At 42.2% G+C, this 25,823-nt stretch overlaps 1 pseudogene; it reads right to left on the bottom strand.

The window, feature by feature from the left end:
* Nucleotides 1-1,911: 1,911 nt before the first annotated feature.
* LOC117963692 (tRNA pseudouridine synthase-like 1) overlaps nt 1,912-25,823 on the bottom strand; it is a 53,172-nt pseudogene continuing 29,260 nt past the window's right edge.

Here is a 25,823-nt window from a genome sequence, read left to right as displayed (position 1 = left end):
AAGATAATAAATAATTGGATTATAGTGATATTTCAAACTAATTAGTTTCTTTAATTAGTATCACACATGTCTCCAATCTTGTAATCAGTCATTCAGCCTATTTAAATGGAGAAAAGTAGTCACTGTGCTGTTTGGTATCATTGTGTGCACCACACAGAACATGGACCAGAGAAAGCAAAAGAGTTGTCTGAGGAGATCAGAAAGAAAATAATAGACAAGCATGTTAAAGGTAAAGGCTACAAGACCATCTCCAAGCAGCTTGATGTTCCTGTGACAACAGTTGCAAATATTATTAAGAAGTTTAAGGTCCATGGAACTGTAGCCAACCTCCCTGGGCGAGGCCGCAAGAGGAAAATTGACCCCAGATTGAACAGAAGGATAGTGCGAATGGTAGAAAAAGAACCAAGGATAACTGCCAAAGAGATACAAGCTGAACTCCAAGGTGAAGGTACGTCAGTTTCTGATCGCACCATCCGTCGCTTTTTGAGCGAAAGTGGGCTCCATGGAAGAAGACCCAGGAGGACTCCACTTTTGAAAGAAAAACATAAAAAAGCCAGACTGGAATTTGCTAAAATGCATATTAACATGCCACAATCCTTCTGGGAGAATGTCCTTTGGACAGATGAGTCAAAACTGGAGCTTTTTGGCAAGTCACATCAGCTCTGTGTTCACAGACGAAAAAATGAAGCTTTCAAAGAAAAGAACACCATACCTACAGTGAAACATGGAGGAGGCTCGGTTATGTTTTGGGGCTGCTTTGCTGCGCCTGGCACAGGGTGCCTTGAATCTGTGCAGGGCACAATGAAATCTCAAGACTATCAAGGCATTCTGGAGCGAAACGTACTGCCCAGTGTCAGAAAGCTCTGGACTATTCTGAAGTGGCCTTCTATGAGTCCTGATCTGAATCCTATCGAACATCTATGGAAAGAGCTGAAACTTGCAGTCTGGAGAAGGCACCCATCAAACCTGAGACAGCTGGAGCAGTTTGCTCAGGATGAGTGGGCCAAACTACCTGTTAACAGGTGCAGAAGTCTCATTGAGAGCTACAGAAAATGTTTGATTGCAGTGATTGCCTCTAAAGGTTGTGCAACAAAATATTAGGTTAGCGGTCCCATCATTTTTGTCCATGCCATTTTCATTTGTTTTCTTATTTATGTTGAATAAAAAATCAAAAGCAAAGTCTGATTTCTATTAAATATGGAATAAGCAATGGTGGATGCCAATTACTTTTGTCAGTTTCAAGTTATTTCAGAGAAAATTGTGCATTCTTTGTTTTTTGTGGAGGGGTACCAACAAATTTGAGCACGTCTGTATTCATATCAAATAGCTTACGTGTGGATGCATTTCAGTTCCAGAGACTGAAGCAGGGAGGTTATGATGAAGCTGTACAATGCACTGGTGAGACTGCACTTAGAGTAGTGTGTCCAATTCTGATCACCACGGCACCAAAGATACATTGTGGTGCTGGAGAGAGTCCAGCCAAGAGCAACCACACTAATCCCAATATGCCTTAAAAAAAAAATCCTGGATCATTTCATGTGGAGGATGAAATTGTCCCCACCCCTTCAATGACTTTGTTCCTGTCCTCAATCAACCAGCCTGTTCCCTTAATGACTGATTTTCTTTCAGACAGTAACATGACCCAGAACACACTGCTGAAATTCCCTAAGTGAGTGTATTCCTACAAATAAGGCATGAAAGCTGAGAACTTTCTTGAATCAAACGCAGTACCAGATATTATGTTTTAAAAATGAAAATGCATGTTTGCTGTAACCTCTTTCAAAGCTACATATTTGAGACCTGAGTCCCTACTAGAAGTGTAGAACAGGTAAGATTCATGGAGTATTATTACTGACACACAGCATTGTCTTCAGAGGCTGAGTAATACTTGGAATGACCCATATGGAAATATTAGCAGGCAGCAGTGAGAAAGCTTTCACCTGTTTCCTCATATTCCACTTTCTGAAGGAACAGACCATCTGGGGGTGCCATCATATTCTGTGGGTAGGCTAGAGAATCCCTGGCCTCCAGTAGATCCTTCACCTCTGAGGGTGAAAGCCTCCCCTGTCCAACAGCAACTAGAGCCCCGGTCAACCTCCGTACCTGCGCCACACACAACACACTGTCAATATCTACACACTCATCCACCACAACCAGAGCCCCAGTCATCATCCACACAACACACTGTCAATATCGGCACACTCATCCAACACAACCAGAGCCCCGGTCATCATCCACACAACACACTGTCAATATCTGCACACTCATCCACCACAACCAGAGCCCCGGTCATCATCCACACAACACACTGTCAATATCTGCACACTCATCCACCACAACCAGAGGCCTGGTCTTCATCCACACAACACACTGTCAATATCTGCACACTCATCCAACACAACCAGAGCCCCGGTCATCATCCACACAACACACTGTCAATATCTGCACACTCATCCACCACAACCAGAGGCCTGGTCTTCATCCACACAACACACTGTCAATATCTGCACACTCATCCAACACAACCAGAGCCCCGGTCATCATCCACACCACACACTGTCAATATCTGCACACTCATCCAACACAACCAGAGCCCCGGTCATCATCCACACAACACACTGTCAATATCTGCACACTCATCCAACACAACCAGAGCCCCAGTCATCATCCACACAACACGCTGTCAATATCTGCACACTCATCCACCACAACCAGAGGCCCGGTCATCATCCACACAACACACTGTCAATATCTGCACACTCATCCACCACAACCAGAGCCCCGGTGATCATCCACACAACACGCTGTCAATATCTGCACACTCATCCAACACAACCAGAGCCCCAGTCATCATCCACACAACACGCCGTCAATATCTGCACACTCATCCACCACAACCAGAGCCCCGGTCATCATCCACACAACACACTGTCAATATCTGCACACTCATCCAACACAACCAGAGCCCTGGTCATCATCCACACAACACACTGTCAATATCTGCACACTCATCCAACACAACCAGAGCCCTGGTCATCATCCACACAACACGCTGTCAATATCTGCACACTAATCCAACACAACCAGAGCCCAGGTCATCATCCACACAACACGCTGTCAATATCTACACACTCATCCAACACAACCAGAGCCCTGGTCATCATCCACACAACACGCTGTCAATATCTGCACACTCATCCACCACAACCAGAGCCCCGGTCATCATCCACACAACACGCTGTCAATATCTGCACACTCATCCAACACAACCAGAGCCCAGGTCATCATCCACACAACACACCGTCAATATCTGCACACTCATCCAACACAACCAGAGCCCCAGTCATCATCCACACAACACACTGTCAATATCTGCACACTCATCCACCACAACCAGAGCCCTGGTCATCATCCACACAACACACTGTCAATATCTGCACACTCATCCAACACAACCAGAGCCCCGGTCATCATCCACACAACACACTGTCAATATCTGCACACTCATCCACCACAACCAGAGCCCTGGTCATCATCCACACCACACACTGTCAATATCTGCACACTCATCCAACACAACCAGAGCCCCGGTCATCATCCACACAACACACTGTCAATATCTGCACACTCATCCAACACAACCAGAGCCCAGGTCATCATCCACACCACACACTGTCAATGCATTGTTACTCATAAAGATACTGGCTAACACAATGACGTCACACAGCGCATCAGGAGAACCACAGTACTGTACATACATACAGATTTTCTGTTGCGCCTGTCATATGGTTTAATTTCCGGCTGATAACAGTTTTTGAAAACCACAGAGTAATTTTATCTTTTTATCTTCATCAATGAATCAATTCAAACTACATTGTTAAATCATTCTTTGAACTATGTAATTACTATAATATTGAAATAGTCTACCCAACAACCACAAGAGGGCGCACTGATTCCAGAAATATTGATCATTTGAAAGCTGGAGTCCTGCACTGTTTCACCAAAAATAAAAAATAAATACTTACCTGTTTATACAGAAATGATCTACTTCTGAATGTAAGATCCCAGTACTGCATGTGCCTAAAACTAAGTGAAACAAAATCTGTAACTGTAATTAAACATGGGGCGAGATCATTTCAAAGTACAGTCCCCTGCACTTCTGAAAACAGTTTATTTAGGAAAGTTATGTGGGCTGCTGAGACTTGAAAAGTCTTGAAAAGACTTGAAAAGAATTGAAAGATTGACAGTGTTAGCAGTTTAACATTGACAGTGTGTGTGTGTGTGAAGGTGGTGGTGGTGATCTGTTTGCATGGATGATTAGAATCTGTGTGCAGTGAGTGTGTGTGTGAAGGTGGTGGGTGAGGATGGGTATGCATGGATGATTAGAATCTGTGTGCAGTGAGTGTGTGTGTGTGTGTGTGAAGGTGGTGGGTGAGGATGGGTATGCATGGATGATTAGAATCTGTGTGCAGTGAGTGTGTGTGTGTGTGTGTGGAGGTGGTGGGTGAGGATGGGTATGCATGGATGATTAGAATCTGTGTGCAGTGAGTGTGTGTGTGTGTGTGTGTGAAGGCGGTGGGTGGTGATGGGCATGCATGGATGATTAGAATCTGTGTGCAGTGAGTGTGTGTGTGTGGAGGTGGTGGGTGAGGATGGGTATGCATGGATGATTAGAATCTGTGTGCAGTGAGTGTGTGTGTGTGTGTGTGGAGGTGGTGGGTGAGGATGGGTATGCATGGATGATTAGAATCTGTGTGCAGTGAGTGTGTGTGTGTGTGTGTGTGTGAAGGCGGTGGGTGGTGATGGGCATGCATGGATGATTAGAATCTGTGTGCAGTGAGTGTGTGTGTGTGTGTGTGTGAAGGCGGTGGGTGGTGATGGGCATGCATGGATGATTAGAATCTGTGTGCAGTGAGTGTGTGTGTGTGTGTGTGTGAAGGCGGTGGGTGGTGATGGGCATGCATGGATGATTAGAATCTGTGTGCAGTGAGTGTGTGTGTGTGGAGGTGGTGGGTGAGGATGGGTATGCTTCTGTTAGTGTGTCTGTGTTTCTGTTGGTGTGTGCTTCTGTTAGTCTGTGTCTGTGTGTGTGTTTCTGTTAGTGTGTGTGTGTTTCTGTTGGTGTGTGCTTCTGTTAGTCTGTGTGTGTGTGTGTGTGTGTGCTTCTGTTAGTCTGTGTGTGTGTGTGTGTGCTTCTGTTAGCCTGTGTCTGTGTGTGTTTCTGTTGGTGTGTGCTTCTGTTAGTCTGTGTGTGTGTGTGTCTCTGTGTGTGCTTCTGTTAGTGTGTCTGTGTTTCTGTTGGTCTGTGTTTCTGTTAGTCTGTGTATGTGTTTCTGTGTGTGTGCTTCTGTTAGTCTGTGTTTGTGTGTGCTTCTGTTAGTGTGTCTGTGTTTCTGTTGGTTTGTGTTTCTGTTGGTCTGTGTCTGTGTTTCTGTGTGTGTGCTTCTGTTAGTCTGTATCTGTGTGTGCTTCTGTTAGTGTGTGTGATTCTGTTGGTGTGTGTTGTGTGTATTTCACAGTTACATTATAATGCTTTTTGTTCACAGAACACTAAAGCCCCTGCAACATTTTTTCTGGAAACTGCTGAATGAACCACTTGATTGCTGCACTTTGTAAAGCAATTTTAACCACAATGTTCAGTTGCTTTAATGGATAACTGCTGGAAAATAGTCGTCTTTCATGGGCCAAACAAAAACAGTCCCCCCTCATTGAAATGCAAGAGCATTGCAGGTTAGGGACAGCATGTTGCTCATCATTGAGACTCACTTCCAAAGACAGTACTGAACGGATTCCTGCTGATATCACAAGGGTTGCTGTAGAGGAAGCATTGTGTGGGTCCTTGAGGATGCAGAGTGGAGCTGCTTATTTATTCTGGGCAGCTGTCTGCGTCAGACTGGGGGCTCCACCCGCGGCTCACACTTCACCCCTTCATGCACAGCAAACTGGAGTTTTCAGACTCAGAAGACTGCACATTGGTTTGGTTTTAGTTGGGCAGTAATCGCTGCTCTTGAGCGATCAGTGATCTTGTGGCCCTTGCATAGCTATTTCTTTACAAAAAAAACCACACACTTTCAGACTAGTGATGCACAACGATTTTGATTGAACTCTCCCAGCCCTATATATGGTGCTCAAAAGCTATTCTTATGTTACTCTGTGTTATTACCGGCCCTAAAAATGCTTAGGACATGAGTTACTGTTCACAGATCCTAATAAAGTTGCTATGCAGTCAACATTAAAATATACAATCGTCTACAAACCATACACTGCTGCCAGTCAGTCTCAATGAATTAACCTAGTCATGCAATTAAAACTGTCAATGTGTCACACTGCAATTTGAATGAACCTTTTATTCTGAGCCCATTCTCTGCATTTATGAAAAGATGAAGCACATTAAGAGGATCCAGAACTATAATGGTAATGGAAGACATCTATCAAACTCCCAGCTATAGGGTTTCATATTGGACAGGCTAGAAAGAGCATCTCAGTAGATTGTTCTCCAGCTCAAATACTCAATTTATCTTTTGTGATCCAACAGTGTTTGTGACCTGTGCTGATCCGACAGTGTGTGTGACCTGTGCTGATCTGACAGCGTGTGTGACCTGTGCTGATCTGACAGCGTGTGTGACCTGTGCTGATCCGACAGTGTGTGTGACCTGTGCTGATCCGACAGTGTGTGTGACCTGTGCTGATCTGACAGCGTGTGTGACCTGTGCTGATCTGACAGCGTGTGTGACCTGTGCTGATCTGACAGCGTGTGTGACCTGTGCTGATCCGACAGCGTGTATGGCCTGTGCTTTTCTAACAGTGTGTGTGACCTGTGCTGATCCGACAGTGTGTATGACCTGTGCTGTGTGCGACCTGTGCTGATCTGACAGTGTGTGTGACCTGTGCTGATCTGACAGCGTGTGTGACCTGTGCTGATCTGACAGCGTGTGTGACCTGTGCTGATCCGACAGCGTGTATGGCCTGTGCTTTTCTAACAGTGTGTGTGACCTGTGCTGATCCGACAGTGTGTATGACCTGTGCTGTGTGCGACCTGTGCTGATCTGACAGTGTGTGTGACCTGTGCTGATCCGACAGTGTGTGTGACCTGTGCTGATCTGACAGTGTGTATGACCTGTGCTGTGTGTGACCTGTGCTGATCCGACAGTGTGTGTGACCTGTGCTGATCTGACAGTGTGTATGACCTGTGCTGTGTGTGACCTGTGCTGATCTGACAGTGTGTATGACCTGTGCTGTGTGTGACCTGTGCTGATCCGACAGTGTGTGTGACCTGTGCTGTGTGTGACCTGTGCTGATCTGACAGTGTGTGTGACCTGTGCTGGTCCAACAGTGTGTATGACCTGTGCTGATCTGACAGTGTGTGTGACCTGTGCTGATCTGACAGTGTGTGTGACCTGTGCTGATCTGACAGTGTGTGTGACCTGTGCTGTGTGTGACCTGTGCTGTGTGTGACCTGTGCTGATCTGACAGTGTGTGTGACCTGTGCTGGTCCAACAGTGTGTATGACCTGTGCTGATCTGACAGTGTGTGTGACCTGTGCTGATCCGACAGTGTGTGTGACCTGTGCTGATCTGACAGTGTGTATGACCTGTGCTGTGTGTGACCTGTGCTGATTTGACAGTGTGTGTGACCTGTGCTGATCTGACAGCGTGTGTGACCTGTGCTGATCTGACAGTGTGTATGACCTGTGCTGTGTGTGACCTGTGCTGATTTGACAGTGTGTGTGACCTGTGCTGATCTGACAGTGTGTATGACCTGTGCTGTGTGTGACCTGTGCTGATTTGACAGTGTGTGTGACCTGTGCTGATCTGACAGTGTGTATGACCTGTGCTGTGTGTGACCTGTGCTGATTTGACAGTGTGTGTGACCTGTGCTGATCTGACAGCGTGTGTGACCTGTGCTGATCTGACAGCGTGTGTGACCTGTGCTGATCCGACAGTGTGTGTGACCTGTGCTGATCTGACAGTGTGTATGACCTGTGCTGTGTGTGACCTGTGCTGATCCGACAGTGTGTGTGACCTGTGCTGATCTGACAGTGTGTATGACCTGTGCTGTGTGTGACCTGTGCTGATTTGACAGTGTGTATGGTGTGTGCTGATCCGACAGTGTGTATGACCTGTGCTGTGTGTGACCTGTGCTGATCTGACAGTGTGTGTGACCTGTGCTGGTCCAACAGTGTGTATGACCTGTGCTGATCTGACAGTGTGTGTGACCTGTGCTGATCCGACAGTGTGTGTGACCTGTGCTGATCCGACAGTGTGTGTGACCTGTGCTGATCCGACAGTGTGTGTGACCTGTGCTGATCTGAGTGTGTATGGCCTGTGTTGATCTGACAGTGTGTGTGACCTGTGCTGATCCAACAGTGTGTGTGACCTGTGCTGATCTGAGTGTGTATGGCCTGTGTTGATCTGACAGTGTGTGTGACCTGTGCTGATCCGACAGTGTGTATGGCCTATGCTGATCTGACAGTATGTGACCTGTGCTGAGCCTCATTACAAACACTCTCATTAGGGTATCAGATATTTAATCACAGATAACCCTTTAATGGTTTCTCATAGTAAAAGCATACCAAAGTGTAATGAAGGAAGTGAAAGCATGGTAAAGCATAGGGAAGCACTGTAAAGCCTAGAAAGGTATTGTAAAGCATATTAAAAAAATAGCAAACCATAGTAATCTATGGTAAATTCATAGTATAAACATGGGAAAAACATGGGAAAAGCATGGGGGGGGCTGCAAAATAACAGCTCATCATCATCATCTATTGTTTGCTACACATAGGGTTTGAATTTCAAAGCTTAGTAATTTACGTTGAGTAAATCTCTATAATAAAACTGTGGAACTAAAAAACTAGACTCAGGATTGAAGTGTTCCAGACCCCCTGCAGTGTTTACATGAAACACGTTGCTTTATCCAGCGCTGACCAGATCGCAGCAACATATTTCAACATAATCCTGATAGTTTTGATGTTTTTATTCACACATCATCGGTAAATCAAATAGAATTACATTGTTTCAACTTGTTCTCAAGATTTTTTCATCTAAACATTGCAGTGTAGTTCACGCTTCCGCCTGCAGCAATGCTGGTGCTGTGATTGAACTGAGTGCTGTATCGTGGGGACAGAAAAGCAGCATTGTTGCAGGAGGGAGTGTGATCTGGATACACTGCAGGAGGGAGTGTGATCTGGATACACTGCAGGAGGGAGTGTGATCTGGATACACTGCAGGAGGGAGTGTGATCTGGATACACTGCAGGAGGGAGTGTGATCTGAATACACTGCAGGAGGGAGTGTGATCTGGATACACTGCAGGAGGGAGTGTGATCTGGATACACTGCAGGAGGGAGTGTGATCTGAATACACTGCAGGAGGGAGTGTGATCTGGATACACTGCAGGAGGGAGTGTGATCTGGATACACTGCAGGAGGGAGTGTGATCTGGATACACTGCAGGAGGGAGTGTGATCTGGATACACTGCAGGAGGGAGTGTGATCTGGATACACTGCAGGAGGGAGTGTGATCTGGATACACTGCAGGAGGGAGTGTGATCTGGATACACTGCAGGAGGGAGTGTGATCTGGATACACTGCAGGAGGGAGTGTGATCTGGATACACTGCGCTATTTTAAATTATTTTTCTGCTGGCAATAGCTTGCGAGTAAATGGGAGACACGAGACACAGTAAATGTTACGGAATGAGTTTCTTGTAAACGTTTCCAGGGTGTTCTAGAACACTTTAATATAAGAGCTGTGAAGTATTCCCTCAATACGGGTCTCCTCTGTGACTCCTATCACACTGTCTTCAATGTGCTAACAGGACATTTACCTGGAGTATTTTGGGCTGTAATAATTTAATTGTCTAAAAAGTAACCAAAATCCTAAGCAGCACAGGCTTTTATTAAACATTTAACAGAAAATGTCAAGTTTTATAAGAATCTTGTATAGATTTCTGTAATCATGTATCTTAATAAATTGTAGACCACTGTAATTGAATACTATGATTATAAAGGCTAAATCAAGTCTACTTTATTGGTTTACCACAGATTCAGTTTTTAAACCCGTCCAATCACAGGCAGGTTTGGAAGTTCTGCTCAAACAAGGCATATCAATTGAGACAAGAAAGAATTCAAAATGATTGTGAGTGGCTCACTGTCTCAAGCAAACTAGCACAATAATGAAACTCCTTAATTAAATCCCTGCACTCTCTGCCAAGACTGAATCTTAATTAGGATTATCTCACACCGTTTGATGGGAATTAAAAGCGTAATTCCCTAGAAAGATGAGTTGTAATGAAGCTGGGAAAACAGTTCTGAGCGTGCGCTGGGGATGGTGAAAGACTTAAAGGCAATAATCAAAAAACTTCTGTTAGCAGATCAGTTGTACAAAACAGATTTGAGCTCAGTTGTACAAAACAGATTTGAGCTCAGTTGTACAATACAGATTTGAGCTCAGTTGTACAATACAGATTTGAGTTCAGTTGTACAATACAGATTTGAGCTCAGTTGTACAATACAGATTTGAACTCAGTTGTACAAAACAGATTTGAGCTCAGTTGTACAATACAGATTTGAGCTCAGTTGTACAAAACAGATTTGAGCTCAGTTGTACAATACAGATTTGAGCTCAGTTGTACAATACAGATTTGAGATCAGTTGTACAATACAGATTTGAGCTCAGTTGTACAATACAGATTTGAGATCAGTTGTAGAATACAGATTTGAGCTCAGTTGTGCAATACAGATTTGAGGTCAGTTCCACAATACAAATTTGAGCTCAGTTGTACAATACAGATTTGAGCTCAGTTGTACAATACAGATTTGAGCTCAGTTGTACAATACAGATTTGAGTTCAGTTGTATTATACAGATTTGAGCTCAGTTGTGCAATACAGATTTGAGTTCAGTTGTATTATACAGATTTGAGCTCAGTTGTACAATACAGATTTGAGCTCAGTTGTACAATACAGATTTGAGTTCAGTTGTATTATACAGATTTGAGCTCAGTTGTGCAATACAGATTTGAGTTCAGTTGTATTATACAGATTTGAGCTCAGTTGTGCAATACAGATTTGAGTTCAGTTGTATTATACAGATTTGAGCTCAGTTGTACAATACAGATTTGAGCTCAGTTGTACAATACAGATTTGAGCTCAGTTGTGCAATACAGATTTGTCATTCTCTGCTTTGATTAAAATACCAGCGCAGTATTTTTTACACATCCAAAACTGTAAGACAAAGACAGCTGGGTCCGGCCAGTCACTTAACCCAGTCACCTGGAACGTGACATTTCATTTCAATCAGTTCAGAGATGCATTAAATACAGTGCGTGTCAAAGGCAGGCTTAAGAAAGAGCATTCACTGACCCCAATGCCCTTCAAAGGGCAGCAGCATTTCATTACCTCAGACACTGCAAATAGCATGTCGACATATCATTTAGTTATCAATGCGCTCAGCAGTGCCTATGAGGACAGCTGTACATGTGAGACCCCGAGAGGAGGCAGCCTGTGTGGATTTATAAGATAATTACCTGATTCCAATGACTGTCACACTTTTCATTTTAATTAGTGATAGTGATAGGAGCTGATGGGTGTCTTACAAAGGTTTTAAAGCAACAGAACAGCATTTTTCCTTTTCCCGAGGCGTCCCGACTGTATAAAGACACTTTGCCTGATCTTGCATACATTATATATGTATTGTCTATGATAGGCAATTAGAACTGAAGAGCAGCTCCTGAACTCACAGTCAGCAATGAAGAAAAAACCTTTTGAGTGTTGCACTCAAACCACTCTGAATGATTGCACACCAATCTCCAGTACTGCCTCCTAAATGTACTAGGCAGACGTGAAGCAGGACTGTCAGTTCAAATTAAAGCTGCTGTGGCCAGTATCTTAATAAACCCAAGCAGGGTGTGTGGATGGGAGGGGGTGCAGTATTACAACAAGCAAACTGGCATTATAATGTGTTTTTATTTACTTCCCAGTATTCTCGCGCACTATAAAGGTGTTGATCAAAAATGGCAATCATAACATTTTAAAGTACAGTTTACCATCTATGACATATTAACATATTTATAATTTCCAGCACACAGTTCATTACATTGTCTATGATTGAACTATTTCCCGTTATTACAAAAGGGAAATGCCCAGTGCATCTTGAAAAATGTGCATGTGCAAATTTGCAAGGGCAACTTTACGCCTCCGCAGCAAGATGCTCCAGGGAATATGCAGTTAGCTCCTCAGCATCTCATTGATCTCTGAGATGCTCCTGATTACACATGCAGAAAGGAAGCCTCTATGCATAATGATATGTACTAAAGTGAGCCTCTAATCACTCCATTTTTGCACATGCTTAACTTTGCACCACTTTGGACTTGGCGTAAGTGATGTGACAGGACTATAAAAAGGTGTGCTTGTGTGAGTGTGCTCTCCAGACAGAGATCAGTCATGAAAAGCCATGACATACGGTGTTTCTATACATGAGCACATGTGGCAATAACATAAAAATGCTGTATGTCATGACCTTTAATGAGGTATCTTGTGTAAACCAAGAATGCATACATCAATAATATACTGTATATACATATTTAATTTAGCTTTAAACATGTCTTTGGGGGGGGGGGGGGGGGGGGGATGTGACGTCTCTGACTCAGTGCCTGTATTTGTATGGCTTAATTTGTTTATGAAGGGCTATATTAAAAATAAATCGTTTATTTTACTGTAATGCGGTCAGTGTTTTCACTGTCGCTCTCGCCAATTACGAATGTTTTTTCAGAGTGACAAAGAAACAATTAGCCCAGTAGTCAAGAGTGATGACTGCTTCTGTTTTGTATCTTTTGTTTCATTTATTAATAATTGTTTAATAGGATGTTAGTAGTTAAAACACAACCGCACAATATGATAGAGAGACAGATAAAGCAGAAGATCACACTGCTGGTACTACCTGCGTTCCATTGAGCTCGGTGGTTTTTGCTAATTCTGCATTTCTGTCATTTGCTAATCTTAAAAAGAGTGTGTCTCCAGGCAGAATGTATCTATTTTCTGAAACAGGTTGTGTGTACAGTACTGCAGTGACTAAATCTTCCTTACAGGGAGAGGAAAGCAAACAGTTCTGTTCAAGGGATGTACAGCTAGAATTCTTGATTTGCATGTTTTATCATCATCTGATAGTCATGATGTACAGTAATTGAGATGGTTTAACAATGGTAATGGAAATGAATACATAGTTGTAAATTAAATGAGGGTGTTTAAAATATTAAAAGGTGCCCCTATCAAAATCTTCATAGTTGTTTTAAATGATATGCAGTGTGCAATATAATGCATTTGCATCGCAGGGTGTCGAAAGAACAACAAAAAAGATTTTGTTGAAGTGAAGATTATGTAGCCATGAGAATGATCTGTGGCCTGTCATGAACACTGTGTGAAAAGGGTATGGGACACAGTGCCAGGATTTCAAACAACAGCCACACAATTCCCCCTTCAGCCAAATCCAGAGCCCACACTATTCTGATGTGCGGCGCTTTCGCTTCATTTAAATACTCCGGCCCACATTCAGATGCACAGGTGCAGTTTTCAACACTCTGCAGTTAATACATAGCCTGCAACCTCTGAGCTGCGCACTAGCACAGCTCAAATTAAATATGCACTCGCATCTACTTGCCGGCTCTTAGTACATAGGCCCCTATGTGTTTATTTGAATTTGACAGCTTGATAAAAATGAATTCTCTCTTTCTCTAAACTTTAAACCATCTCAGTGCTGGCATTCAGACTCTTCTGTTGCTACCACAGCAATCCCCACAACAGCTCTGGAGATCTAAAGGTCAGTGGGTGCGCTGATCTTACTGCTAAGTCAATGGCCTCTTTACACCAAGAAGCTTGGCAGTGGATGGACCCAAGAGGACAAAAGTCCTGCCCTGCAGGTATCCGCTTGTGCTCATCGGAAGAAACAGTCCTTGAAGATTCTGACTCCCCAACCTGTGGGAGCACCAGGGCCAATGCAACGCTTCAAGTGGAATCCCCAGCAAAGACCTGCAACTTTGCAGAGCCAGGAAACTGCACTACCCTGTAAGACTCACCCTGCACACCACACAGAGATCTGTAATTCTGCACAGCCTGGAAGCTGCACTACCCTGTGAGACTCACCCTGTACACCACACAGAGATTTGTAATTCTGCAGAGCCAGGAAACTGCACTACCCTGTAAGACTCACCCTGCACACCACACAGAGATCTGTAACTCTGCACAGCCAGGAATCACACGGCCATGCCTTTACCAGGGGAGATCCTCGGGGACCCCTGCGCTCCCCTGCCTGTAAGACACCCTGCACACCACACGGCCGTGCCTTTACCAGATGAGAACACACATTTGAGCATTTCAACAGTAATTTAAAGGTATGTGCTTTTATTTTAAAATAAATAGTTTACACAAAAAAGGCGGAAATGAGCCATGAATCATCTTTACAAAAGATTGACAGCTAATTTGCTTACACAATGAACATTGCTGCCAAATGAGACTGATTCCTTTAACCTTTCAAACAAAACACTTGATCATCGGACCCTGCTGCTTGCAGTAAAATGATTAAATGTTCAGGAAGATGTGAATTATTCCTGGAGAGCTTGGACTACATGGCTGTTAAATATATTCAGGTTCCTGGCAGAAGCTTTTGTCTGAGCTGTATGGGGCATCCTGTAGCTCTGTATGGCTGCACACACTGTTGCCTAGCAACAGTGTGCACTGAAAGGAACAGCTGCTGTGGTTGTTCTTCAATATCATACATATAAAGCAAGCATCTCAATGGTAGTTTACCAGATTCACCTTTTACAATAGTACTGAGAAATATGTTAGCTAAACGTAATCAGTGACCATAGTCAAGCTGTCACAGCTTGTATAATTCAGCTCCTCTGGAACATTTACAGCACAATATCCCTAAATCACAGAAATTCACTGTGGAATAATCTTTATGTCATAAGACATTGAGATATTTAGCTTCCAACAACTTTTTTATATTCTGTGGTCCTGAGTGAATTCTTTCTCTTACCGAACCTCATTTTAGAATCTATCTTGCATTCATTCAAATCCAACGACAGAACTTTACATTATGAAGCCTGATCAAAGGAAAGTAAATCGCTGATACTATCTGTTGAATATCGGTTTAAACGTACTGTCTTTCAGAACATTGTGCTTGTTGTGTAAACAGCACACTCCCTGAATGTTCATAGTTTGCTGTGTTTGTTGTACTCATGAGGATGGGCAAAAACAAGCCACTTGACCCCTTTGGGGGCTCGTCCGGCATATCCAGCCTCCTCCTCATTCAGTACTCTGTGAACATTCACAGTGTATCCTCGAAACAATATGCTAATACAGAGGCAGCAGAGCAGCAACAGCCTGTTGCCGTGACAATAACTCATTGTTTGGGGTTTGTCCACTGTTTTGTTTGTCTATTTATTTTGGCCAACGTGCCATTTGGTTTGTTGAGTGTATTGTTTTGTTTAAACTATTTTATTGAATAATCAGCGCACCAGCGCATTGCTCTCACTGTACTGTGTCTCTGTATTTCCTGGTCTGACATCACCCTTCAGCTATCCTTTCCACACAAGAAAAGAGCAAAGAGCAAAAGAGCATAAGAAATCTATGAACAGGAGGAGGGTCACCTCTGCTCCTCCGCTTCCTGACAATCTCAAAACTGGGTCAAAACTGGCTAGATAACCCAGTCCATACCCTCTGTCCTAATTCATTTCCAGCTGTGTCCGCTGGTCCTGGTTCTGTGCTGCGTTTTAAGTATTGGTTCAGGTTAACTATATCAACTCCTTTTAATATGTTAAAGATGGCACCGCTAGTGGGGAGTGGTGAGGGGCGATACCGCAAAATTGGTGGACACACATAAAAGCAGTGTGGAGTAGTGGTTAGGACTCTGGACTCTTGACCGGAGGGTTGTTGGTTCAATCCCAGGTGGGGATACTGCTGCTGTACCCTTGAGCAAGGTACTTTACCTAGATTGCTCCAGGAAAAACCCAACTGTATAAATGGGTACCTGTATGTAAAAATAATGTAATATCTTGTAACAATTGTAAGTCGTCCTGGATAAGGGCGTCTGCTAAGAAATAAATAATAATAATAATAAAACAGCATATGCGGCAGCGGTTTCCAAAGTAAATCATGCCTCTACCAATACAGCCAAACTGGCCAGAAATGATGGTCTGGAGTTCCAGTGATGATGCGACGGAAAAGTAGTGTAAGTCCAGTATATGCAGTTCATTTATTAAATAAAATATTGTTATTTACAGACCTGGAAAGAAATGGGAGGAATTGTACTATACTACAGTATGTTTCCCATCATCTCAACTCTACCTTGTCATTCATGAATAGTAAGCTTTTTTTAAAAGGTTACAAAATTGAAATATACATGTATTGCATTTCTTAGTTACATTTTAAATAAACAGCAATGAAAGATGTGTTAATTTAGTAGAGCAACAATGCCTTATGATTCTGAAAGCTTCATGTTTCCGCCTTAACTTTCTGTTCTTACAGAATGAAATATCAAGAGCTGTGTTACCCCTAACAGGCACCAAACAGAACGAGGCCAACATGTTTTGAATGTAATTTGGGATTAACATGTCTTCTTGTTACTGTGTGTGATGAAGTAGTATAAGAGATTAATCACACAAATCAAGTTTTCATCCAGATATGACGTACCGTGCAATCCCAAACCACCCATCTAGAGCTAGAGTTGCCGCTGAGGGAAAATGTCTCAGCTGCACAATATCACTCGCCTAGCCCAGTGGCAGCAGCGTGCAATAATGGAGATGAAGATGTGTGTTTAAATAAAACCTAAGCATCTGTGTGGCGTGTCAAACACATTGTTCTGTGTCCGGCTCCTTTATCCAGTGATCACCCACGAAAGTAACCAAACCTAATCACGTATTCATTTTTATTTCAATCTCACTCAGATCAGAAGGTCTAATTACTAGCTGGTCTAATCTTTCAATAGCTGCAATGAAGAGGAAGCAAGTTGTCCAGACAGCTCTGGCTGCCCTGCAGCATGCCTCCTTACCTGTGAAAGTGATGCTGTGAGGAGCCCACTCCACTGCACACCTCTGCTTGCAGAAGGCATGCCTTACCTGTGAAAGGGATACTGTGAGAAAGAGCCCGCTCCACTGCACACCTCCACTTGATGGGGGACCTGAAAGGCGTCTCGGAGTTCAGTGATCTGAATGTACTGAAGTCATGGGTCCCCAGCAACAGCTTGGCAGCTTCTTGCAATGCTGTCACATTCAAATGGCTGTTTCAGAAAGAACATGTGTTAGCCTACTGACGTTTGAAAGAGACACAAACGGGCTGTAGTTTAACTTTCCCAGCAGTAAAGGACATACAATACTACAGCATCAAAAACATATGCAGAGCACAATGCATTTAGTATTGTTATTATAAAAACATATGCAGAATACAATGCATTTAATACTGCTATTATAAAAACATATGCAGAGCACAATGCATTTAGTATTGCTATTATAAAAACATATGCAGAATACAATGCATTTAGTATTGCAAAAACCTGCATTTAGTATTACTATTATAAAAACATTAGTAGACAGTTATTAGGAAAAGAATAATATTTCACTTAAAGGCAGAACAATATTCTTTAAATTGCAATACAGAGGAATAGCAGATATCTTTTTCTTTAAATGACTGTATGATCTGATATTTTGTAATATATAAAAGTTGCATCTCCCTGTTGGAGATTCCAGTCATGAGGGGTTACGGGGGTACATTCTCAAAGCGTTTACTCCAGTCTTTAATTAACACCTGTTTTTTTAAAGGAGATTTTATTTTTATTTTTACAAAACAAATAACAGTAATGCAATTGAACAGCTCTTTTAAATGGTTTGTATTTAAGTTTTGTAACATGAACACAGAATTTTCTCCTTTCAAAAAACAGGAGTTAAAGATAAAAATAAAAATGCGTTAAATTATCGGTAGGCAGGTTCTTTTGTATCCCTGATTGGAAAAGTGAACAGTAATGACTCTTTGGACCTTCCTGGAGAAAGGGCTGCAGTGTCGACCCTCTGAAGAAATAACAAGTGAGAGACGGCAGCATTGGTCTGAAGAACAAAGCAAACACCTGCAAGCTTTTAATACAAATCAGCACAGACTGCCAATGGAGGCCCTTTACCCCACTGAACGTTATGGGAGGTGTTTAAGATATGTGTTCAGCTCCTGTGTATACAGCAGAAGTGTTTAAGTTTAAAAATGGGAGAAAGTCTGGCCCATCAGAGAAATATCCATAGACTGGTAATGTATTCCTCTACTGCGTTTGATTCATTCGCATTCCACAGCCTCCCCCTCTCCCCTGTTGCAGCTGCCCCTTGGTGCTCTCTGTTATGGGTGGTCTACTGCTTTGTCCAGCAGACCCGGTGGACCAAGCGTGTTGGGGCAATTGTTCATTCTGCATAATAAATAAAACATTATTCAAATGTGTTGTGAACTACTGAAACACCATATGCATTTATTGGGAGATATCAAAAAACCATTTTGGCTGCCAAGGAGATTGAAACAAAAGTTTGGGCCAGTCCCAGATTAACACATCACTCAGACTCACTTCTCATGCACAAACGTTTGGGCCAGTCCCAGATTAACACATCACCCAGACTCACTTCTCATGCACAGCCCAGCAGAGGCTCCGGTAATGATCCGGTAAACGTATGTCCTGGATAAGGCACGGTAACGGGCGTGGAAATCATCTGCCACTCGGTAGGCCTTGAGGATGCTGGAACAAGAACGAGCAAAGAGATTCTGTAAGGCTTTCACAATTAAACACAACACATGACCAACTAGGAATAGTGATTGACATTCAAATATAATTAAAATATCAGTTTCCTCTTACTGTGGCATGGAGATTGTTGCTGTTGTTTTCAACAAATTATGGCCTGCATTTGCCCTTACAATCTATGCTATGGAGTCCGCATTTTAACACTTTATCACTGCGGACCACTTATTTGAATATTAGAAAACGAAGTTCCTGTCTTTTCACATTCATGCAATATCTAACAGGGTACAGTACAATCATTTCCCTGCCTGAGCTCCTGGACACAGATAGGATACTCTCTTCACCCGCTCTGCACTGCAGTGTGATTCATCAGCTCACTGCAACACATGAAACTACACATAAAAGTAGGTCACCTTCCCTGAGACACACATCACTGTGGCATCCCTTCAGCAGAGCTGTCTCTACCATACAAACACTGTCACATGCATTTCAATCTGAGCAAACAGCCGCTTCTCTACACCACACTGCTTTTCATGTAGGCTGGCAAACTGAAATGCGACTGTGCGGTTATGACAATGGAAGAGAAATGTACATTCTCGTGAGTCTATATACTGTGAGAATCTGAGTTCCCAGAGCTCGTCTCAGCTGGTATTTACAGTTAATCATCATTTACAGCGAGGGTTTTTTCATTCTTAATCCCATCAGATGGTGTTGAGTTCATTGCAGGCAATGGCAGCTCCAGCTGGGTGTAGCTGGGTTTATGCAGCCGCTCCCTCAAGGGAAAGTGTTCACCCGGTCACCAGAACAGACCTAGAAGAGGAGCTGCTTTGTTTGAAGGGTGCAAAGCACACTGGGATGGGAAAGGGACTCTTTACTCTTGTTATTATAATGTGCATGCCACTGCAGGCCCTATCCACATGGCTTTTAAACAGCACGCTGGTAGGAGTAAAGAAATATAGTGTTACTTGCACTTTTTAACAACTTTTTACACTTTGATGTTTGAGCCGCACATCTGTGCCATCTAGGGGTTTGGGGACATCTCAAAATGAGTTGACATAGTTAACCTAAACCATTACATTTAGTGCGGCACAGAAACCAGGACAAGAGGACACAATTGGAAATTAAGTGGAGCTAAACAGAGGGAAGGAAACACTTGTTCACACAGAGAGTGGTGAGGGTATGGAAGGCTTCCTAGTCATGGTGTTGAACATAAGAACAACATAAGAAAGTTTACAAACGAGAGGAGGCCATTCAGCCCATCTTGCTCGTTTGGTTGTTAGTAGCTTATTGATCCCAGAATCTCATCAAGCAGCTTCTTGAAGGATCCCAGGGTGTCAGCTTCAACAACATTACTGGGGAGTGGGTTCCAGACCCTCACAATTCTCTGTGTAAAAAAGTGCCTCCTATTTTCTGTTCTGAATGCCCCTTTATCTAATCTCCATTTATGACCCCTGGTCCTTTTTTCTTTTTTCAAGTCAAAGAAGTCCCCCGGGTTGACATTGTCTATACCTTTTAGGATTTTGAATGTTTGAATCAGATCGCCGCGTAGTCTTCTTTGTTCAAGACTGAATAGATTCAATTCTTTTAGCCTGTCTGCATACGACATGCCTTTTAAACCCGGAATAATTCTGGTCGCTCTTCTTTGCACTCTTTCTAGAGCAGCAATATCCTTTTTGTAACGAGGTGACCAGAACTGAACACAATATTCTAGGTGAGGTCTTACTAATGCATTGTAGAGTTTTAACATTACTTCCCTTGATTTAAATTCAACACTTCTCACAATATATCCAAGCATCTTGTTAGCCTTTTTTATAGCTTCACCACATTGTCTAGATGAAGACATTTCTGAGTCAACATAAACTCCTAGGTCTTTTTCATAGTTCCCTTCTTCAATTTCACTATCTCCCATATGATATTTATAATGCATATTTTTATTGCCCGCATGCAATACTTTACACTTTTCTCTATTAAATTTCATTTGCCATGTGTCTGCCCAATTTTGAATGCTGTCTAGATCATTTTGAATGACCTTTGCTGCTTCAACAGTGTTTGCCACTCCTCCTATTTTTGTGTCGTCTGCAAATTTAACGTTTGCTTACTATATCAGAATCTAAATCATCAATGTATTATTATTATTATTATTATTATTATTTATTTCTTAGCAGACGCCCTTATCCAGGGCGACTTACAATCGCAAGCAAATACAAATACATTCAAGTGTTACAATATAAGTCATACAATAAGAACAAGAAATACAATAATTCTCAAGTGTGACAAACCACAATTCAATAATAATCCCAATGTAGATTAGGAATAGCAGAGGACCTAATATTGATCCCTGTGGTACTCCATTGGTTACCTCGCTCCATTTCGAGGTTTCTCCTCTAATCAGTACTTTCTGTTTTCTACCTGTTAACCACTCCCTAATCCATGTGCATGCATTTCCTTGAATCCCTACTGCGTTCAGTTTCAGAATTAATCTTTTATGCAGGACTTTGTCAAAAGCTTTCTGGAAATCTAAATAAACCATGTCGTATGCTTTGCAGTTATCCATTTTCAATGTTGCATCCTCAAAAAAGTCAAGTAGGTTAGTTAGACATGATCTCCCTTTCCTAAAACCATGCTGGCTGTCTCCCAGGATATTGTTACCATATAGGTAATTTTCCATTTTGGATCTTATTATAGTTTCCATAAGTTTACATATAATAGAAGTCAGGCTTATTGGTCTGTAGTTACCTGGTTCGGTTTTGTCTCACTTTTTGTGGATTGGTATTACATTTGCTATTTTCCAGTCTGTCGGTACAACCCCTGTGTCAAGAGACTGTTGCATGATCTTGGTTAGCGGTTTGTAAATAACTTCTTTCATTTCTTTGAGTACTATTGGGAGGATCTCATCTGCCCAGGGGATTTGTTTATTTTAAGAGCTCCTAGTCCCTTTAACACTTCTGCCTCTGTTATGCTAAAGTTATTTAAAATTGGATAGGAACAGGTCGACATGTGGGGCATGTTGTCCGTGTCCTCCTTTGTAAAAACCTGTGAAAAGTAATCATTTAATATATTTGCTATTTTTTTTTCTTCATCTATGATTTTGCCATTTGTGTCTCTTAGACATTTAACCTCCTCTTTGAATGTTCTCTTGCTGTTATAATATTGGAAAAACATTTTGGAATTGGTTTTAGCCCCCTTAGCAATATTGATTTCTATCTTTCTCTTGGCCTTTCTAACTTCCTTTTTGACTTGTGTTTGCAGTTCCAAGTACTCTTTCTGTGTGCTTTGTTTTTGGTCCCTTTTAAACGCTCTTGAAAGTGCCTTTTTTCGCTGAATATTTTTTTTTTAATTGATCTATTAAACCATTTTGGCCATTTTGTTTTAGATTTAGATTTGTCTACTTTTGGGATATAATTGTTTTGTGCCTCTAGTACTACATTTTTAAAAAACAGCCACCCTTTTTCTGTGGATGTTTTCTCTATTTTACTCCAATCTACTTCTACTTGTCTCTGTTTCATACCTTCGTAGTTTGCTTTTCTAAAATTGTAAACCTTAGCTTTAGTCATTACTTTTGGGGTTTTAAAAGATATTTCAAATGACCATGTTGTGGTCTGAGTTTGCCAATGGCTCTCTGACCTCTGTTTTAGTTATTCTGTCTTCATTATTTGAAAAGACTAAATCAAGGCATGCCTCCCCTCTAGTCGGTGCCTTGACAAATTGCGTTAGGAAGCAGTCATTTGTCATTTCCACCATTTCAATTTCGTCCGCCATGCCCCCCATTGGGTTTTCCCATTTTATACAGGGGAAGTTGAAATCCCCCATTAGTATGGCTTCTCCTTTTCTACACGCATTTCGAATGTCATTGTACAACAGATTATTTTGCTCAGCGTCTGAATTTGGCGGTCTATAGCATGCTCCTATTATTATGCCCTTTGAATTTGTGTCCATTATTCTGACCCATATTGATTCTGCATTGTTTTCTTTGTCCTGATTTAACACCTGGGCTTCAAGGCTATTTCTTATGTATAGCGCTACCCCTCTTCCTCTTCTGTCCTGCCTGTCTTTCCTATACAGTGTGTACCCACTAATATGAGACAGAATCCCTTGAATCCTTAAGACTCAACTTTACTGAGATCAATCAGCTACTAGGAACCAGACAAGCTAAGATGGGCCGAATGTTCTTAATGACTATATATATATATTTTAAAGCCTGCCAGGTTGCACGTGGTAATTATCAGAATAATCAATGAATGCAGCTCTAAACCTAATCGGCTATTTACTTTCTTTCTTTATATGCGTAACTGTAAGAACATTTACGAACGACAGAAGGCCATTTGGTCCATCAGTGCGTGTCCTGTTCCTAGTAGCTGATTGATCTCAAAACTCTGTCAAGTCAGGTCTCAAAGCATTCCAAGGATTCAACAACAACATGACTAGCTAACATACTCCTTCCCCTCAACACTCTGTAAAACATGTCTTGCATCTCTCTACACAGCTGATCCATGCTGGAGTTCTATCTCTCTACACAGCTGATCAATGACATATAGGTAGTAAACTATTCTATCACATTAAGCATACAACACTACAAAGCTTTACAAATCATTAAATTAATTCAATTCGGTAAAACTTTAACACCTACAGTTAAGGCAATGAAATACTGAAATTAAACGTACCATATACCAAAACTTTGAAAATCATGAAAGAATACAATTCAGTACAACGTTGACACATTACAGTACTTTAGGAATCATTAAACTTCAAAAATTCAGTAAAATGTTTCTATACTTTGACACTTGCTGTTAGGCATTGTAATAACGTGCAATTAAAGTGCTGCTCAATAACGTAGACAGGATCTCCAGCCCTTACTGACGAAACAGAAGAGAAATCAAGAACGAGGCAACTGTTTTAATTTGCTTAACTGCAACAATTTAAAGCACACAATGCTCCATCTAAGGTTTTGGTGGTCTGAATAATTCTGTAACTTTCATTTGCCTCAGTCTGCTGGTCCTTTTTTTGGCAGCTAAATCTCGTAGCTATTTAAGCAGCAGAAGCTGTGTGTGTATGTAGCAGGGCAGAAGAGCCCTGCCTGTAATCAGTGGGGCACCCTGCTGGAAAATGTATTATTATTTAAATGTATTGCAGTGAGTTTATTTAGAACGGGTTGTTGTGTTATTGTTTGGCAGCGTGGACGGGGTTAAAGCCCCACCCCTCTAAACGCATGCAGAAGGTGACCGTCTCTGGATTGATGAAGTGATTACTAATTGGGAGACGGCCGTAGCGGGGTGGGTGTTGAAGGAGAGAGAGAGTGAGAGAGACGGGAGAAAGATTGAAAACAAAGAAAATAAATTGCTACACGTGCTGGAAAGACCATCACGGTACTTGTTTTTGGTGGAGGTGTTATTTTGTGTTTGAGACTTGTTTTGTTAACCCTTTTTATTTGGCTCTTTGAGCTGTGTGTGTTTGTTAATCCATGCTTTTAATTTTTGAATTAATAAATACGCACACCAGCGCTTCTACCTGCAGTACCTGTGTGTGTCTCAGTTCATTAGATAATACGGTTGATCAAAGATTGGATAATTGACTCTCTACTGTATATAGCCTTTGTTCCATTGGTTTACTCTGTTCATGACTCTGATCAGTAGTATTAAGGCACTATGTTTTCATCAAGCCATTAACATTTTGTTACCTCTGTTTTGACATTTAAACAAACAAATAAAGTCTTTTTTAGAAAAAAACTGAAAGCAAAATCTCAAGCCTAGCCCTAAGGCACTTGTGAGAATAATATGCTAATGCGAGGAAAGAACATTTTTATTTATTTTTTAACCTTCAGTTATTATCCCTCGGCAAAACACACAAATGAGCTTCCTCAGATTAAACCCAAGCTGATTTGAATTTCTCGCTGCTGACTCACACCTCATCCTAATATCTGAAAGTTAAGAGAAAGCTTTGATCTTTTTAAAAAAAGTGTAGTCCTAGATTCCAGGCTTCTTTTTAAGCTCAATGTGACTGAATCTTATTTGTAAGCTGTTTATGTTGTCCCAAGGCACTGAAACTGCAGTAAATATATGCAGACAGGAGACTACAGTTCCTCTGCAGTGTGAGGCACTGAAACTGCAGTAAATATGTGCAGACAGGAGTATATTTCCTCTGCAGTGTGAGGCAGTGTGACACAGCTGACTGAGTGGTGACGTCAGGCCAGAAAGAAACACACGCAGTACTGCGGTGAAATGATGAAGGTGCTTGCTTGCGCCGGTTTATTGTAAATAAAAAGGTTGAACAAAACAGAAAACACAGACTGAACAAACAAAAACGCAGCATTGGCCAAAGTAAATAGACAGACAAACAAAGTGGACGAACAGAAAAACAAGTACCATGCTGGAGCTTCCACCACGAAATAGCAATTGTTATTTTCGATATCTATCCTTCTTTCTCTCTCACCCGTTCTCCCCTCACGAACACACAACCCCGAATGAGTGAAAACGTGCCCCTTTTATGCAGCTGTACCAAGACTCGATTGCTAATCAATCATTCAATTGGAATCTTGGTACATCTGCATGTGAACTAATTTGTGCCCTTCCCATGCTTCCATACAAATACCCTTTTAATTTGCATGTGAAGTGATTTGTGCCATCCTCGTGCTAGTGTGAGGCAGTGAAGCTGCAGTAAATGTGTGCAGACAGGAGTATAGTTCCTCTGCAGTGTGAGACAGTGAAGCTGCAGTAAATGTGAACAGACAGGTGTATAGTTCCTCTGCAGTGGTCTTGAAAAATCAGGTCTGGCAGAGCTCTGTCCTGCAAACCCTGAGCACAGTGTCACGTTCATGAGAGCAGAGCTCAAACCCTGAGCACAGGGTCACGCTCATGAGAGCAGAGCTCAAACCCTGAGCACAGGGTCACGTTCATGAGAGCAGAGCTCTATCCTGCAAACCCTGAGCACAGGGTCACGTTCATGAGAGCAGAGCTCAAATCCTGAGCACAGGGTCACGTTCATGAGAGCAGAGCTCTATCCTGCAAACCCTTAGCACAGGGTCACGCTCATGAGAGCAGAGCTCAAATCCTGAGCACAGGGTCACGTTCATGAG

Source organism: Acipenser ruthenus, chromosome 20 (assembly GCF_902713425.1).
Source record: "Acipenser ruthenus chromosome 20, fAciRut3.2 maternal haplotype, whole genome shotgun sequence".
Lineage (NCBI taxonomy): Eukaryota > Metazoa > Chordata > Actinopteri > Acipenseriformes > Acipenseridae > Acipenser > Acipenser ruthenus.
Note: the sequence above shows the minus strand (reverse complement) of the source record. Positions and strands in the feature narration are given on the sequence as shown.